General features: G+C 52.4%; 1 long non-coding RNA gene across 1 annotated transcript; it reads left to right on the plus strand.

Moving 5' to 3' along the window:
- LOC106502987 lies at nucleotides 8495-16263 on the plus strand. Its single transcript, XR_001296656.2, has 3 exons — nucleotides 8495-8716; nucleotides 9977-10061; nucleotides 16030-16263. It is a non-coding gene; the product is annotated as an uncharacterized LOC106502987 (long non-coding RNA).

A 17309-nucleotide genomic window follows, 5' to 3' on the forward strand; every position in this document is an offset into this window, starting at 1 on the left:
CCCAGGGCCATCATCCCAGCGCTTTGAGAATGAGGCTGCGCCCTTGAGGCTCCAGGAACAACAGACAGTCTGGAACCACGGAGCCACAGAAGTGGACACAGTGCAGACATTCAGAGGGTGGACTTGAAGAGAGGCAGCCCTGAGTTCACTGAAGCTGTAGGACTCGGGCAAGTTATTTGCCTCCCTAAGCAGTAGAGTGGGCCTAATTTTAGCACTTGCATTACAGGGTGCCATGAAGATGGGTGAGATCATGTCGGGAAGGGCTCAGTTGCAGGCATGGGTTTTGTGCTCTCCATATTGGAGCCTGTATTGTTGTCGGGCTTCCCTGGTGGCTCGACGGTAAAAAATCCTCCTGCAATGCAGGAGATGCGGGTTCGATCCCTGGGTCAGTAAGATTCCCTGCAGGAGGGTGTGGCAACCCACTCCAGTATTGTTGTCTGGGAAAACCCATGGACAGAGGAGCCTGGCAGGCTATAGTCCATGGGGTGGCAAAGAGTCAGACACAGCTGAGCAAGCACATTGTTATTGTCAGCCCAAGACCTGAGGATCCAGCATCGCCTCGCTCCTGTTAATACATCCTGTCCCTTCTCCTGGGCGACATTTCAGTTACAGGGAGCCTTAGCCACGGGAGATGGGCCAAACATCAAGAGCTTAACGCTGACCTCCCCTTTAATAAGAGGGTGCATTGCCTGATCTCGTGAGAGGTACCAGGCCCAGGCGCCGCGGCTGTCTCCCCCTCCCAGCCGGGGAGTCAGGATGAACACCAACTGCCCCCTCTCCTGCTCGTCTTCTTGGTGGCGGCTAACTCTCTGGGGGTGACCATGGGGCAAAAGGCTGTCGCAGGAGAAGCTGGGGTTCCCAGGCTCATGTGCATTTGTTATCTGTCCTCTGATTCAGAGTCACAGACGAACCAGCCTTGGGTCCCCAGGAAGACCAGGAAAGAGGGTGGAGAGCTTAAGACTCACAGCTCCCTATACTGATGGGGCCAGAGAGCCCAGGCTTCCCGCCTCCGGAGCCGAGCAGTGAGTGCCTGGACCCGAGTGATGACAGCCCCTGAGGCCTCCTCTTTGCGGGTGAAGGAGGCAGAAAGAGAGGCTGGTTTGGAAGAAAGGATGGCCTTCTCTCCCCACCCTTTCAACAGCCCTGCTCCAGCAGCAACACGTAGAAAGGAATTATTACTATTACTCCAATCGAGATATAATTATAGCAGCTCCTGAAGCAAAGCCCCCACACCTTTGCGCTGCTGAGGAAATTGGGCTGTAATTACATCCTGGAGTCCTCCTGCCTCATCACCTCCTTCCTCTCCGATCTCCCCCCTCTAGCCGCACCCCCGCAGACATGTCTGGGACTTCTCTGCCTCTGGGCCAGAGAGATCACTTTGTCTCCCTGCCGACTCCCCACTGCCTCTGGAGTTCAGTTCAGTTGCTCAGTTGTGTTCGATTCCTTGAGACCCCATGGACTGCACCACACCAGGCCTCCCTGTCCATCACCAACTCCCAGAGTTTACTCAGACTCATGTCCATTGAGTCGGTGAGGCCATCCAACCATCTCATCCTCTATAGTTCCCTTCCCCTCCCACCTTCAGTCTTTCCCAGCATCAGGGTCTTTTCCAAGGAGTCAGTTCTTCGCATCATGTGGCCAAAGTATTGGAGCTTCAGCTTCAGGATCAGTCCTTCCATTGAATATTCAGGACTGATTTCCTTTAGGATGGACTGGTTGGATCTCCTTGAAGTCCAAGGGACTCTCAAGAGTCTCCAACACCACAGTTCAAAAGCATCAGTTCTTTGGCGCTCAGCTTTCTTTATAATCCAACTCTCACATCCATACATGACTACTGGAAAAACCATAGCTCTGACTAGGCAGACCTTTGTTGGCAAAGTAATGTCTCTGCTTTTTAATATGCTGACTAGGTTGGTTGGTCATAACTTTCCTTCCAAAAGGCAAGTTTCTTTTAATTTCATGGCTGCAATCACCATCTGCAGTGATTTTGGAGCCCCCCAAAATAGTCTATCACTGTTTCCATTGCTGCCTCTGAAAGGCCCTACTTTTAGTTCCAGCTTCCCTGGTGGCTCAGACAGTAAAGAATCTGCCTGCAATGCAGGAGACTCAGGTTCAATACCTGGGTCGGGAAGATCCCCTGGAGAAGGGAATGGCAACCCACTCCAGTGTCCTTGCTTGGAGAATTCCATGGACAGACCATGAGGTTGCAAAGAGTAGGACACAACCGAGCAACTAACACTGGCACTCCACTGAGTTCAAACTCAGCGGGCAAATGAGGGTGGAGCCTCCAGAGCTGAGGTCACTGGCCGGAAGGACCTTGGTCTGGATCCTCAGGCTGGGGATGGCCTAGGCAGAGGCCCAGCAGCCACAGGACCCGAGTCAAGGGTGCAGAGGGTGGAGGAGGTCCGGGGACCTGGGCGTGCAGCGGGTCTTGGAGTCAGTTCTCTGACTGGACTTCCCTTCTGGAGATTCCCTCTGACCACGGTCCTCCAGCGGGGTGGAGGCACTGAGAGAGCCCTGATGTTGCAGGAAGGGGGAGCCCTTCCAGGGCTGAGAGTGGGCTCTAGTTCAACTAACTCTTGGAAATGAATTGTCCGAGGAGACACACACGCTAACAAAGCCAGAGACTTTGTTGGGAAGGTGCGCCTGGGCGGAGAGCAGGAGGGTAAGTGAGCCCAGGAGGACTGCTCTGCCACGTGGCCCGAAGGCTGGGGTTTTATGGGGACAGGATGAGTTTGCAGGTTGTCTGCCTCGGGTTCCCTCCTGGTCTCAGGCATATCACTCAGCCAAGATGGATTCCAGCAAGGAGGAATCAGGGAGTTTGGTTGTCTCCTTCCTCTTTTGGCGCCTCCTGAACTCCCTCGGGTTTGCGTTTGGCAACAACACTGGGTTCTTTATTGGAACTTCCTTTGTGAGACAGCTCAGGCGAGCAGGCCTGGCCAGGGTGAGCGGTTTCGGTCAACAGCCCCCGACACTGTGAGCTGCCTTGGCCAGGAAGTCTGGCTGCAGGTTCATCAAGGAGTGGTGCGGTGGGGAGGGAAGGTGGTCTGGTTACCCACTGGTTTCTTGGCCTTTTTGTTGTGGATGCAGTCAGTGAGGCACCAGGGCTGCTGAGATAAGATAATGCCTCCCCACCCAGCGGCCCCACTGGTCAAGATACCAGTTGCCTTCTTCTCCTTCTGGAGGAGATGACTCATGAAAAAGGCAGGGTAGGGAGGGCCCCTGCAGTTCTTTCTGTATGAACACATCCCAGGAAGCTCCGCAGTCCAGGAAAGGCCTGCGAGCCTGGGAAGAAGGACGAGCGCCGGCAGCCCGGAGAGCCGTGTGACTCCTCCGGGATTCTGAGCTGTGGAGGTGGGGCCGCCCGCGCCCCGCCGTGCAGGTGCTCCACCGTTGCTGTAAATTCTATTATGGCCAAATCAATTGCAGCGTGGGTCCTCAGCTTCCTGTCTGCTTCCATGGAGTGTGCTTCTGCTCAAACAAATCACTCAGGGGATTTAGATCTTCTGTAGGGAAGAGAACACCTATGAAAGGACCCTTGAATGATGGCTTGAGTTGCTTGGAAAGAAAGTTGTGTCAGTTTTAAACAAACCATGTTCTCTGTTTCACCATTCAGAGAGTCTGCAAAGAATGGGGTAAGGAAACAAAGTTCTGATGGGGTAGCCCACCAGAGACGTCACATGTCTACAGTCAGAGACTTGTTCTCTTCCCTCCGAGAGTGGAAAGTGAAACTTAGCCATGTCTGACTCTTTGTGACCCCATGGACTGTAGTCTGCCAGGCTCCTTTGTCCATGGGATACTCCAGGCAAGAATACCGGAGTGGATTGCTGTTTCCTTCTCCAGGGGATCTTCCCCACCCAGGGATCGAACCCAGGTCTCCTGCATTGCTGACAGATTCCTTACCGTCTGAGCCACCAGGGAAGCCCTCTGTCTATTGTTCTGACTTTTCCCCATTCCTCTTCTTAACACAAGTGCTTCCAATGTTCTGGATGTCCCCAGGGGCCAAGGGTATGGGGCAGAGAGGGGGGATGGCCAGCCTGTACTTGACATTCAGATGTGAAGTGGGACCACAGGACTAAACAGTGAATCTGCCTGGGGTGGAGTGAAGCATCAGAGAAAGCTTCCGAGACATGACATCAGGACTGGGCCTCAAAGGAGGAGAAATTCCCCAAGTGGATGAGCTCAAGAGGGCCTCTGGGCCCAGGCAGGGTAGCCAGGAAAAATGCAGAACTTTTGATAGAACATTTGAACTTCGGATAGAAAAATCATTTTTAGTACATGTCGCAAATAGTGCTTGAGACAAGTGTATACTAAAGCGGAGTTTGTTATTTATGTGGAATTTAAATTTAACCGGGACATCCTGAATTTTGACTTGCTAAAAGAAGCAACTGCAGTTCAGCAGGCAGCGGGAGCAAAGACAGGAGTGATGACCAGCCTGGTCGGGAGCCCAGGGCTCCGGGCCTCAGTGGCCATGATGGATTTGACCCACAGGCCCTGACTTAGCTCAGGAGCACAGACCCCCTGCACCAAGTGCCAACACTTGGCCATTGCTCTTAGCTGCTGCACCAGCTCTGTCTTCCCAGGACCACCTCATCACCAGCTGGAGAAACCCGGTGCCAAATTGCTTTTTCTACTTTCCCAAGCGTCTGCACCCAGCCCCTTCCCTTGGGTCAGTAGTCAGTCAAGCTACTGACCACCAGTCCCGCACCAGGCCTTGTGCTTGGCCCTGGGGATGCATGCGCTGATAGAACAGACAAAGCCCTTGGATAAATGAAATTTACAACGCACACCTTTGTAAAACCTGTTTTGACGGTATAAGGGGTGAGTGGGAGGAGGCAGTAAAAAATGTATATGTAAAAACATACAAACACCATTTCTCCTATCCTTTTATTTAAAGAAATAGCTATTTCAGAGAAAGGAAACTTCTGAGCCAGAGGCCTCCCCTGGAAATCTTAACTCCTGCGTCTCCAGCATGGAGCTGGAACAACTGAGCGCTCAGAGCTCCCCCTGGCATTTTTCACGTGCCCTGGAAGCAGGACATTGTTGGAAGGAATAGGCGGAAGGTGACTGTCCCAGACCCCAGATGCTAGGCTGATGTGGGACAGAGACTGCATCTGACAGACAGAAGCACTGCCCTCTCCCCAGTCCCCATCCACTTTAATAGACACTTAATTAGAAACACAAATTGGTAACAATAGGACCATTATTTCTCCCAAGGTTAATGATGGCCTCCAAGTGTCAGGCGTGTACTGTACATGCTCTGAGCACCCCTCATGCCATTTAGCATCTGCGCCGAAACAGTCCTGTTTTATAGTAGATGCTATTATTGGCCCCTCTTGGCAGCTGAAGAAATGACAGCTCGGAGAGAGTGGGAAACATGCCCAGGGTTCGACAGCTGGCAAGAGGCAGAGCCAGGTCTGAAGTCGGGGCTTCAAGACTGCAGACCCCCCAAATGTAATTACAATACTAAAGACCTGGGAGGATGGTCTGCGCACTGAGGTCTGGAGTTGCCCACGAGTAAACACAAATGTGTGTGCATTTCCACAAGCGAGTTTGCATCCACACCCGGAAACTGGTCTCAGCCAGCCCTCTCACTGGTTAAAGGCTTTGATTAAGCCAACTCTCTGTGACCCCATGGACTATACAGTCCATGGAATACATTCAGGATTCTCCAGGCCAGAATACTGGAGTGGGCAGCTGTTCCCTTCTCCAGGAGATCTTCCCAACCCAGTCTCCTGCATTGCAGGTGGATTCTTTACCAGCTGAGCCACAAGGGAAGACCTTGATTAAGCCAGGAGACTTCAAGTAAATTATTTATAAGTTGGAGATGCAAACTTTCCCTCGTTGTTTTTTGCTCCCTGGAGAATCACTGTCTGGTTTGCAGTCTCTAGGGCAGTAGTTCTTAGAATGCAGTGCCCATACCAGCCACATCAGCATCCCAGCATCTGGGAGCTTGGTGTGTGTGTGTGTGTGTGTGTGTGTGTGTGTGTGTGTGTGTGTGTGCACGCGTGCGTACGCTCAGTCATGTCTGACTTTTTGCAACACCATGGGCTGTAGCCCACCAGACTCTCCTGTCCATGGGGTTTCCCAGCCAAGAATACTGGAATGGGTTGCCATTTCCTTCTCCAGGGGATTTTCCTGACCCAGGGATCAAACCTGGGTCTCCCAGACTGAAGGCAGATAGTTTACCACAGAGCCACCTGGGAAGCCTGGAAGAATGCACGTTTTTCTGAGACTTCCCCGGGAGTCCAGTGGTTAAGATTCGGCCTTCTGATGCAGGGGGCACGGGTTCAATCCCTGGTTGGGGCATTAAGATCCCACAGGCTGCTTGGTGTGGCCAAAACATAAAAAAGAAAGAAAAGAAATGCACATTTTCTGGCCCTACTTCTGACAGCCACTGAATCAGAAGCTCTGGTGCTCAGCCACTTGCTGCACTCCGGTATTTCTGATGTTCCCTCAAATCTGAGAGCCACTATTCTAAAAGGACTTATGCTTTCCAGCTGCTGCTATTTACAGGTCCTTTGCTCTACTGACGCCAGGAGACAGCCATAAGGGGCTTGGGGCTGGGACTAGGGCTCTCTGGTCTAGTGTGTGGCATGTGATAGATACACAATACATGATTTTTGGATAATGAATATCTGGTACCCAGGGTTCACATCTCTGTCACCATGTCAGGAGGGGACTGTCACCAGGATGACTCTTTGGCTGCCACGGCAACGCCAGGTTCCTCAGGGGCTCAGGCAGGCCTGAGGCATCCTCAGGAAAGGAGGGCAAATTTTTACTTCCGCTCAGGATGAACACAGACCTCGAGAGGGCTGACCATGCTTCTGACCTTTGGAATTTTGAGCAGGAGGTATCAAAAGGGTTAAAAATTACCACGGGGACAATTGGGCTATCTAGTGGTGTGCTGATAACCCAGCTTTCTGAGTAAGAGGCCCTGGCCTGCAGCATTTGTGATTGCCTTGATGTAAATATGTTGGATCATAGAAAAAGCAAGAGAGTTCCAGAAAAACATCTACTTTTGCTTCATTGCCTATGCCAAAGACTTTGACTGTGTGGATCACAATAAACTGTGGGAAATTCTTCAAGAGATGGGAATACCAGACCACCTAACTTGTCTCCCGAGAAATCTGTGTGCAGGTCAAGAAACAATAGTTAGAACCAGACATGGAACAACAGACTGGTTCCAAATTGGGAAAGGAGTACGTCAAGGCTGTATATTGTCACCTTGCTTATTTAACTTATATGCAGAGTACATATAAATTCCAGGCTGGATGAAGCACAAGCTGAAATCAAGATTGCCAGGAGAAATATCAATAACCTCAGATACACAGATGATACCACCCTTATGGCAGAAAGAGAAGAGGAACTAAAGAGCCTCTTGATGAAAGTGGAAGAGGAGAGTGAATAAGTTGGCTTAAAACTCAACATTCAGAAAACTAAGATCATGGCATCAAGTCCCATCACTTCATGGAAAATAGATGGGAAAACAATGGAAACAAGGAGAGGTTTTATTTTGGGGGGCTCCAGAATCACTGCAGATGGTGACTGCAGCCATAAAATTAAAAGATGCTTGCTCCTTGGAAGGAAAGTTATGACCAACCTAGACAGAATATTAAAAAGCAAAGACATTACTTTGTCAACAAAGGTTTGTCTAGTCAAAGCTATGGTTTTTCCAGTAGTCATGTATAAATGTGAGAGTTGGACTATAAAGTAAGCTGAATGCCAAAGAATTGATGCTTTTGAACTGTGGTGTTGGAGAAGACTCATGAGAGTCCCTTGGACTGCAAGGAGATCCAACCAGTTAATCCTAAAGGAAATCAGTCCTAAATATTCATTGGAAGGACTGATGCTGAAGTTGAAGCTTCAGTACTCTGGCCCCCTGATGAAAAGAACTGACTCATTTGAAAAGACCCTGATGCTGGGAAGCATTGAAGGCAGGAAAAGGGGTCGGCAGAGGATAATAAGATGGTTGGATGTCATCATCAACTCAGTGGACATGAGTTTGAGCAAGTTCTGGGAGTTGGTGACAGACAGGGAAGCCTGGTGTGGTGCATTCCATGGGGTTGCAAGGAGCTGGACATGACTGAGCTGCTGAACTGAACTGATGTCTTTAAATAATCATAGCAGCACTTGTCTAGTGTATTGTTCTCAGGACAGGTACTGTTAGACCTATTTTACACATATTAATGATTGAATGCTTACCGCCCTCTGGGAGAGGTTCTATTTTCATTCCCATTTTATAGATGCAAAAACTGAGGCACAGAGAAGTTAAGTAATTTGCCCAAGCTAGTAAAAGGCAGAGATGGGATTCAAATGCAGACAGGGTGGCTCCAGAGTCCATGCTTTTAAACCACGTGGGGAAAGCCGCTTAGCAAGTGGCAACAGTTTGGGTGGGGGGAATGAACAAAGGAAAATACATTTATCAGCAAGCTGGGACCTATTTGCTTTTATTGCCCTTTTGGTAAGCAAGGCAGGGTAAGGGTAATGTCTCCACAAGCCTGCCCCTGCCCTCTCAGGTAGACTGGGCTGGAATGGCTCAGGGCCCTGCCCACCATTAGAAATATGGCAGGCAAGAGTTGCTGAAGGTCTGAGGTCCAAAGAGCATTTACACTTGTATGAAGACCCAGGTGCTTCCATGAAGCCGTGTCTGCTGATGCAGGCTCTTCTTCCCACCCATTCATCCTGTACAACACGTGGTGGACCTTTTCAAACTGTAAGGTTTCAATCTTTTTTTCAGATTTGGGAAACTTTATTTATTTGATGATTTCTCTCCCTTTATTTTCTCTCTTGGGTGTTAGGCTTCTTAGATTGATTCTCTTTCTTTGGGGCTCACATTTTGGAAGACTGGTTAACCTTCTTCTTCTAGGCCCTATTCAGTATTTTATGTTAGCAATCATGGTTTTAATTTCCAAGAACTTTTCTGCTTTAATCATTCCTTTCCCACATCACTTGGTTGGGGTTTAGTCCACATTGGATTGCTCTGAAGTTACAAGTCAGAATTATCTTACAGTTCCGTGAATCTGTTACCCTTTCCTGGGGAGCCAAGAGTTCTGCCTTCTTATCTTGATTTTTCCACATTTCTGTTTTTCTGCTTTTTGAAGCTTGCTCACATTAAGGATCCATCTGCCCCAGCTATACTCACCGAGCCCTACCCTGTGTCTCCACGTGAGGCACGGGGCCTGGGCTGGGAATGTGAGGATAAGAAGTCTCTGTCTTCATGAGTTACCACTTCACGGCAGACTCTCATGATATTAATACACCAGACTCACTAAGCATTGGCCCCCCCGTGTTTTGCATACTCCACAGTGTATTTTTCACATTTTGGTTTCTTGTCTGTCAGCTCAACTAGATTGAGCAAGGACTCATGTTTTCTATGTTTATTCCAAGGTTCCAAGGAGACCCCTGATTGTTGATATACTTACACACACACACACACACACACACACACACACATATGCTGGTGCTATAGAGGTGTGCTTCTGGAAGGATAGAAAAGACCATAACCAAATGGGATTCCTCTGGAAGAATTTGCAGAGACATGGGGAATCAGAGTAACCCCAAGCCCACTGCCATCCATCCCCACTCACTTTCTAAACAAACACTAAGGTCACCATTGCCACTTCTTTCTTTAGTGGATACAACAGTCATTTCTGTTCTGCAATGTCTCAGCATTTAACCTTCTGCCTCATAAAACCCGAAAACCCACAGTTCTATAAATAGACATTAAAGGACAGTGGGGGTCAGGGGAGGGGAGGCAGGAACGCACTGACCAGGGGGTCTCTACTGCTCTCCCAGAGTTGGAAGTCTCCTTCTATAGGACAATGGGCCACGGAGCCGGAACCTCAATTCATTCATTCATTCGTGGACGCCTTCATTCACTCAGCCAATAATTCTTTATTAAGGAAATATTATATATTAGACTTAGTACCGGGCTCTAGAAACTTAAAAATATAATATGGGGCCCTTCTTACAGATTCAGGAGCTCACAGTGTAAGAGACTAAGCCGTGTGACCTTTCCTAGGGGGGAGCAGCCTGTCCTGGCCACATCGAATGAATGGGTGAGTGAATGAACAAATGGGTAGAAATCCCTGGATATGTCCAGCTTCTTCACCTGGGAGGCCACCGGGCCAACCAAGGAGCAGGGATTCCCCATGAGAGTCTGAGACCCTGGAAAAGCAGAGACCAAAACTCCACAGCCTCCAGCCTCCTAGCAGCAGCCACCCTGGGGGAGGGCCTGGCTCGTGGCCTAGGCGCCTGGCCGGGGAGGGCTGGGCCAGTTAAAATCTGGATCAAAGAGACAAAGAGGAATGCAGAGTCTCATTAACAGAGGAACCAGACAGCCAGGCCAGGGCAGGGCGGGGGAGGCTTTAGGGTGCTGGGAGTTGCTACTAACAAGTGTCAGGGTTAAAGGAAGAAAAAAACATGTGTTAGCATTAGGGTCAGGGCCCTCTGGGTCACCGGTTTCAAAGCAGGGTCAGGAGTCAGCAGAGAGAAGGAATCCCAGGCTTCCTCAGGGCATTCAGCCCAGGTGTGGTCCCAGAGCCAGACTGAGCTGTGGAGTCCCCAGTCAGTGAGGAGTGACGTTGGAATTCCCCGTTTTCCTGGTTTCCCTCATCGGTCAGACAGCACTCATCGGCCCTGGTCCGTCAGACACAGGATCCTCCAGGGAGTCGGGATGCCTTTGCTCAAAGAAGTCTTTTTTCTGGGTGGTGGGCTCGAGCTGTGGATCCCGAGTTCGGTGAGGCAGTCATGGTGCAATCTGGAGCTCAGACCAGGAATTCAGAAGAGGGACCTTCTTTGTCCAGGATGCAGGAGAAAGCTGCAGGAAACCGTGGAATGCAGGGGGGCTCTGGGAGACGGGGCGGGGGGGGGGTGGCGGGGGGGGGAGGCAGAATCTGGGGGCCAAGTGAGCCCAGGCCCAGCAGACACCTCCCCTCCCAGCTCCCCAGGGCGGCTCTTGGCAAGAACGCGGCTGGGCAGGACAATGGGAGGACGGAAGAATGTGCTGGCCCGGTTGTACCGGAGTCCGAGGCTGGGACTCCAGCCCTGCGAGCATACAGGAACCATTTCAGAAGCAGGCTTTCTGTATGTGGGGCCAAGGCTGCTGGGCCTGGGCGTTGGGGCCCAGGCCATGGGGCGTGCCAGGAGGAAGCCCTGGTCCTGGGGTGGATGAGCCGCCCAGGCTAGGAAGCTGTGGGTGGAGGCGGGGACCTGGAGGCCCAGCGGTAACAAAGGTTACAAAGCTCTGTTTATGGGAGGCTCTTGGGAGGACCCAGGAGGGTGGATGGCTGTGTAGGTTTCCTGGGCCTCCTCATTGAAAAGCTTGGAGGGGCTTGTTTCCCAAACACCAGGAAGACCTGGGTCTCTGGCTAATCAGGCTGGAGAGTTCCACCTGGCTCGAGGTTACGGGGTGTGGGCAGCACGGACCGCAGTGAAAACTTGGGGATATAGCTCCCCAGAGACCCAGACCCTCTGTCCTTGTGATGAGAAGAATTGTCTTCAAGAAAAGAGCACTGACTTGGGGGGGGGTTCTGCCCGCTTTGGCAGTTTCCCCTGAGAAGGCTGCCTTTCCCCCTTCCCTAGCTCCCTCTCTCCCTGCCCAGCAACCCCCGACTGAGGACTGCAGGGGTGTCCACCCCAACCCGAGCCCCAGGGGTGCCCCAGGGGGTGTCAGGGGAGGCCAAGGGGAAGAAAGGGCGGCTCGAAGAGATTTCTGGTGGGGGCCCAGGCTGGCCTGCCCTGCCGGAGTGGGGTGGCCCTCAGGGAAATTCCTCTGCCTCCCAAGTCTCCAGCTGTCTCCCAGGGCAGGAGAGGGCAGGGTCTGCTTCCTCCACATGCTTGGAAACCACCAGGGACAAGGTCCTGCCTCAGCTCTAGACGCCGCCCCCTGCTCAGTCTGTGAGTGCGTGTGTGCGTGTGCACGTCTGTGGTGTGAGTGAGTGCAAGCACGTGAACCTGTATGCCAGTGTGTGATGTATGTGCGGGTGAATGAGGCTGTGAGCCTGTGTGTACTCTTTATGAGTGGTGGGTGTGAGTGTGTAAGGAGGCCCCCGCAGCCTGTCGGGGTCCTCATGCCATCCTGGAGCAACGAGGGTTGATGAGACAGAGAGGCCGTGTTTCCAGCAGATCCAGCTTTCAGCAGATCCAGCTTTCAGCTTCAGGAGCTGTTTCTCAGTTCCCTAGAGAGAGAATCCTTTCTGGTTAAAAGGACGCACAGCTCCCAGCCTTTGTCTGCCCCTCTCTGGCTCATCCCCTGAGTGTGCGTGTTCCCGTGGCACATAGCACACTTTGGGGGTCACTGCACATCGTGGGACTCTGAGGGGCTCCATGGAGCCGACCCCAGGGACACACCACTCACCGGGCATAGGTGGTTTCTGCCTCTCGGGATGAAGGTGCTCTCATCGCGTGGGGATTCTGGACGTGGCTTTGGAACCTTTGGCAGGAGTGCTGCAGACTCGTGGCAGACGCCAAGTGGCCCCTTGGGGGCTGCTTCCACAGCCGTAGTCACTGGGGCCTCTGCTCCTCCCAGCTCCATGTAAGGAGGGTGAGGACAGCTGCCCACCAAGCCTTGTGTCAGAACTGTTTTGTAAAAACCCAGATTTCCAGGCCCCTGTTTCCCAGGTGGCGCCAGCGGTAAAGAACCTGCCTACTAACGCAGCAGACATGAGACAAGGGTTCAGTCTCTGGCTCAGCAAGATGCCCTGGAGGAGGGAATGGCCACCCACTCCAGCATTCTTGCCTGGAGAATCCCACGGACAGAGGAGCCTGGCGGGCTACAGTCCATGAGGTCGCAAAGAGTCGGACACGACGGAGGTGACTTAGCATGCCTGCACACCTCGTATGTATGGAGTCAGAGCTCACAGGCTGGGGCCTGGGATCCGCTTTCTTACTGGGAACTCCAGACGCTTTTGCTATTGAGCCAGCTTGCGGGCACAGGGCCAGGAGACCAGGGACTGACCAGGTCGGAAAAGTGTGGCGAGCTCGGGCGGTGACCTTCCCCAGCCCTCACAGTCCCCTGAGCTGGGCGCCCCAGCATGCCCTTCCTTCGCCTCTAAGTCGAATCAGAAATCCTCAGGGGGCCTTGGGAAAGGTGAGCAAGCTGCAACCTTCAGTCTGTTCCCGTTGGATGTGCCAAGGCAGCTGCTCTCGCCAAAGTGGCCCAGGCTGGAGCTGGGAAGGCCGAGACAGCGCTCAGGCCGCAGCTCTGCGCTCACTGAGGAGCGATGGCTGGCCTGGGTGCCTTAACTTTGCCCCAGGCGGGTTGGCCCGTGAGGGAGCCAGTCACCCGGCCCGGCTGCCAAGAACGGCCCTGACAAGATGGCAGCCGGCCAGCCCCTAGTGTTGTTTGGCTCCGGGGGCCGGCTCTCTCCCACAGGAAGCCTTTTATCTCCACGGTGGTAATCGTGAGTTCAGAGGGAATAGCCTCCTACTCCAGGGCGCTCAGTGGGATTGTGCAACCTGGGCCTTTACGAGGAGAATTCCCTTCATCTGCCAAGTGTCTTGTTGTCCGTGAGGCCTGGGCAGACTACATGTACCCCTGTGTACATGCCATTTGGTTGGGGTTCTGGAAATCTGAATTGGTGGACAAAACAGGATTGGCATTGCGGGGGGAAGGAGAGCATGGCTTAGGCTGGGGGTGGGTAGCTGAAGGGCCCATAGTCATCTGGTGGGTGGTGCTTTCCAGAAAGTTTCCCTGCTCTCCACAGCCAGCTTCAGACACTGCCACACTCCACAGAGGGAGACTCTCAAGAATGGGGATTCCCTTAGATGGGGTGGGAACTACGCTTTTTTAATCCTCCGTTCAGGGCTTAAAATGGAGAAGGGAATGGCTACGCACTCCAGTATTCTTGCCTGGAGGATCCCACGCACAGAGGAGCCTGGTGGGCTACAGTCTAGGGGTCACAAAGAGTGGGACACAACTGAGCAACTAACACACACACACACACACACACACGCGCGCGCGCGCACACACACAGCTCAGTAGGTCTCAGTAGGGGGCTCTTCGTGAGCACCAGCTCCCTGTCTCTTCCTCAAAAAGTGGAGCCTGGGGAGATGCTCCATCTGACTGACACTGAGCCGAGGGCAGGCCAGGTTAAGGGGACTCTGATCCCCACTCCCAGAGAAGCCGGCATGGAGTACCTCTTCGTGGTTAAATGACCCTGCAGGGAACACTCACTCACTCACTCACTCTCTCCTTCAACACAACGCTTCATATGTGTTCCAGCCTCTGGGAAACAGTAGTGGACAGGAGGCAGAGTCTTTGTTCTTTCAGAGTTTACATTCCTATGGGAGAGAGGGGAGGTAGGAAGTAAAGATGCTGATACATGATGTCATGTGAGTTAGAGAAACGGGCTATGATAAGGTTAAGGCAGAGTAAAGACGGGAAAGAGAAGGGCTATTTCTGACAGGGTGGTTGACTCAAGAAGGGCTGTCTTATTACACCTTTTCCCTGATGCTAAAAGCATTCTGTATCTGTCATGGTGCCCACCACTTAAAGTTCTTAGAAAGCAGAGGTTAAAGTACCCATTGAGACCCCTTCTTTGACCCCTCACTACGCCTTTTGCACACAACTTTCCCGAGAATCAAACAGTCCTCTATCTAAATTTACCAACCATAAGCCATAGAACTGGTACGATGTGATAAAAATTGGCAGGTTGATGCTGTATCTGTTACCTTTAAGGCCACTTCATTTAAACCTGGGGCTGATGGCAATTTCCACTGATCACCACGGGATTTAGGCCACCCAAAAGAGTGGCTTACAGTTAGTAAATCTGGACATAGAATATTTGATTCTCAGGAAACCTTTTAAAGTTTGCTCTCCTGAATGGACACTTTGGGGGCTTCCCTGGTAGCTCAGCTGGTAAAGAATCTGCTTGCAATGCTGCTGCTGCTGCTGCTAAGTCACTTCAGGCATGTCTGACTCTGTGCGACCCCATAGACGGCAGCCCACCAGGCTCCCCTGTCCCTGGGATTCTCAAGGCAAGAACACTGGAGTGGGTTGCCATTTCCTTCTCCAATGCATGAAAGTGAAAAGACCCCAATTTGATTCCTGGATTGGGAAGATTCCCACTTCCCTAGTGGCTCAGACGGTAAAGAATCCACCTGCAATGCGGGAGACCTGGGTTTCATCCCTGGGTTGGGAAGATCCCTTGAAGGAGGGTGTAGCAACTCACTCCAGCATTCCTGCCTGGAGAATCCCCATGGACAGAGGAGCCCGGCAGGTTACAGTCCATGTTCATGGGGTCGCAAAGAGTCAGACAAGACTGAGCAACTAAGTACACACGGACACTTTGGGATCTGCCCTGCCTGGTGCCTGGCTTTCAGGAGGATGGAGGGCAATGTGTGATTTGTGGTACGAGAAGGTCTGTCCGGAGGCCAGCCAGCCAGTGCTGATACTGGGCGCTGCCAGACTAATGAGCTTTCAGTCAGGGCACAGTGAATGCTTTCCTGGAGAGGCAGGAGGTGTGGTGGATTTAGAGGCAGAGTTGGAGCTGGCGCCCTTGCTGCCCTGCTGTCTAGAGGGGGCCCCAGACCCAGGACCAAATCATGACACCACTTACTGGGTTGCCTCTGTTCCTCTGAGCCTCATCTGTAGACTAGGATCTTTATCTTAGAAAACTGTAGGCCCCTGGCTTACGTGAGTCACTTGATAAGTGATACTGGCTGTGGCTCCTTTGGCAAATAGCTTAATATCTCTCAGCTTTGATTCTCCATCTGTGAGAGCAAGATATCAATACCCTGGCCTCATAGGGTTATTGTGAGGATGGGAAGATATCTGTAAAATGGCTTGTCATGGGGACTGGGGTTCAACAACGTGTCGAGTCTACAACGCGAGCTCGTCCCAGAGTGAGCCGGCAGGTGGGCAGGTGTGCAGAGGGTCATAAACACTGCCCACACAGTGCTCTGTGCCCCAGGGGAGGGGATTCTTCCCTGGTCACTGACTTAGCCAGTGAAGGGAAAGTATGGGAGGGGGGGTGGGAAGATGGATTTTGTGGATGTTTTTGCTGATTTAAATTTTGCTTTCAGGCATTGTCCAAGTGGCTCAGTGATAAAGAACCCACCTGCCAATGCAGAGGGCACAGGTTCAACCCCTGGTCTGGGAAGACATCGCAGATGCCCGCAGAGCAAATAAGTTCATGGGCCATCACTACGGAGCCTGCGCTCTAGAGCCCAGGAACTGAAATTATCGAGCCCACGTGGCCTAGAGCTCCGTGCTCCCCAACAAGAGAAGTTATCGCAATGAGAAGCCCTCACACACCAAGAAAGAGGAGCCCCCCGCTCGCCGCAACTAGAGAAAAACCCAAGCAGCAAGGAAGACCCAGCACAGTCAAAAATAAATAAATAGTAAATAAATAAAAATTATTTTTAAAAAATTTTCTGGTTTCAGAAATTGAAACTGACAACATCTGCAAGGCACCAGCTGAACGAATCACGTGCTCAGAGGAAGGCCGGGCGGGAAGCACCAGAGGCTGATGAAAAGCGCAGTGTCTCAGCTCCCAGCTCCCCTTCCCCTGCTGAGCGATGGTTCTGCTCCCCCACGTTCCTCATTAGCCCTTTCCATCTGCTGACTCATTCTCACACCGCTCCAGCCCCGGAAAGCTGAGCGTGTGGAAGGAGGCCTATTAATAGCCTTTTCCTGGGACACTCATCCCGGCTATTTCTAAGACCGTGTGAAGGCAAGCCCTGAAGCCCTGCCCCTCATCCTTGCCCCCGACCCCACCAGCCAGCTCCTTGGAGATGAGCCACGATAGCGGTAGGCGCCGGTGGAGGGCGGGTGCCCAGCAGGCTCTGGAAGGTCTGTTCTGTCCCCTCTACATTTGTCGACATTTCAAAATGGTGGCCTTTCCGTTTTGGCCAGAGAGCCAGGCGTGGGAGTGATCCTCTGCAGGGGCTGACAGAGGGCTCCTTGAGGCACCCCACACATGGAGCAGGTGAGCGAGAGGATGCAGGACGAACCCCGGCGGAGGGCAGGGAGCCACGGGGGCAGAAAGCTGCAGTGCCAGCAAGCAGGGCTGGGTTTGCCTGTGGAGGGGCTCTGTGGGCTCCGCTTGGCACACAGGCTGCAGAGCCCAGAGGGCACCCAGCCTGTGCGTGGCATGCGGGCCGTGGTGCCCAGTGCCCGAGGTGGCCTCCCCGACTGAAGGAAAGTTACATGGTTCAAAATAGCCTGGAGTTAAAACTCCCCTTTGAGTCCTCCCCACCATTCTACGCAAAACAAAGGAGTCTCTCACCTGAAGAAAGAAAATGGACATTAAGGTTGATTACGCCCAGGTCCCAGCCAGTCCAGCCTCTGGCCCATCTCCAGA

Source organism: Capra hircus, chromosome 16 (genome assembly GCF_001704415.2).
Source record: "Capra hircus breed San Clemente chromosome 16, ASM170441v1, whole genome shotgun sequence".
NCBI lineage: Eukaryota > Metazoa > Chordata > Mammalia > Artiodactyla > Bovidae > Capra > Capra hircus.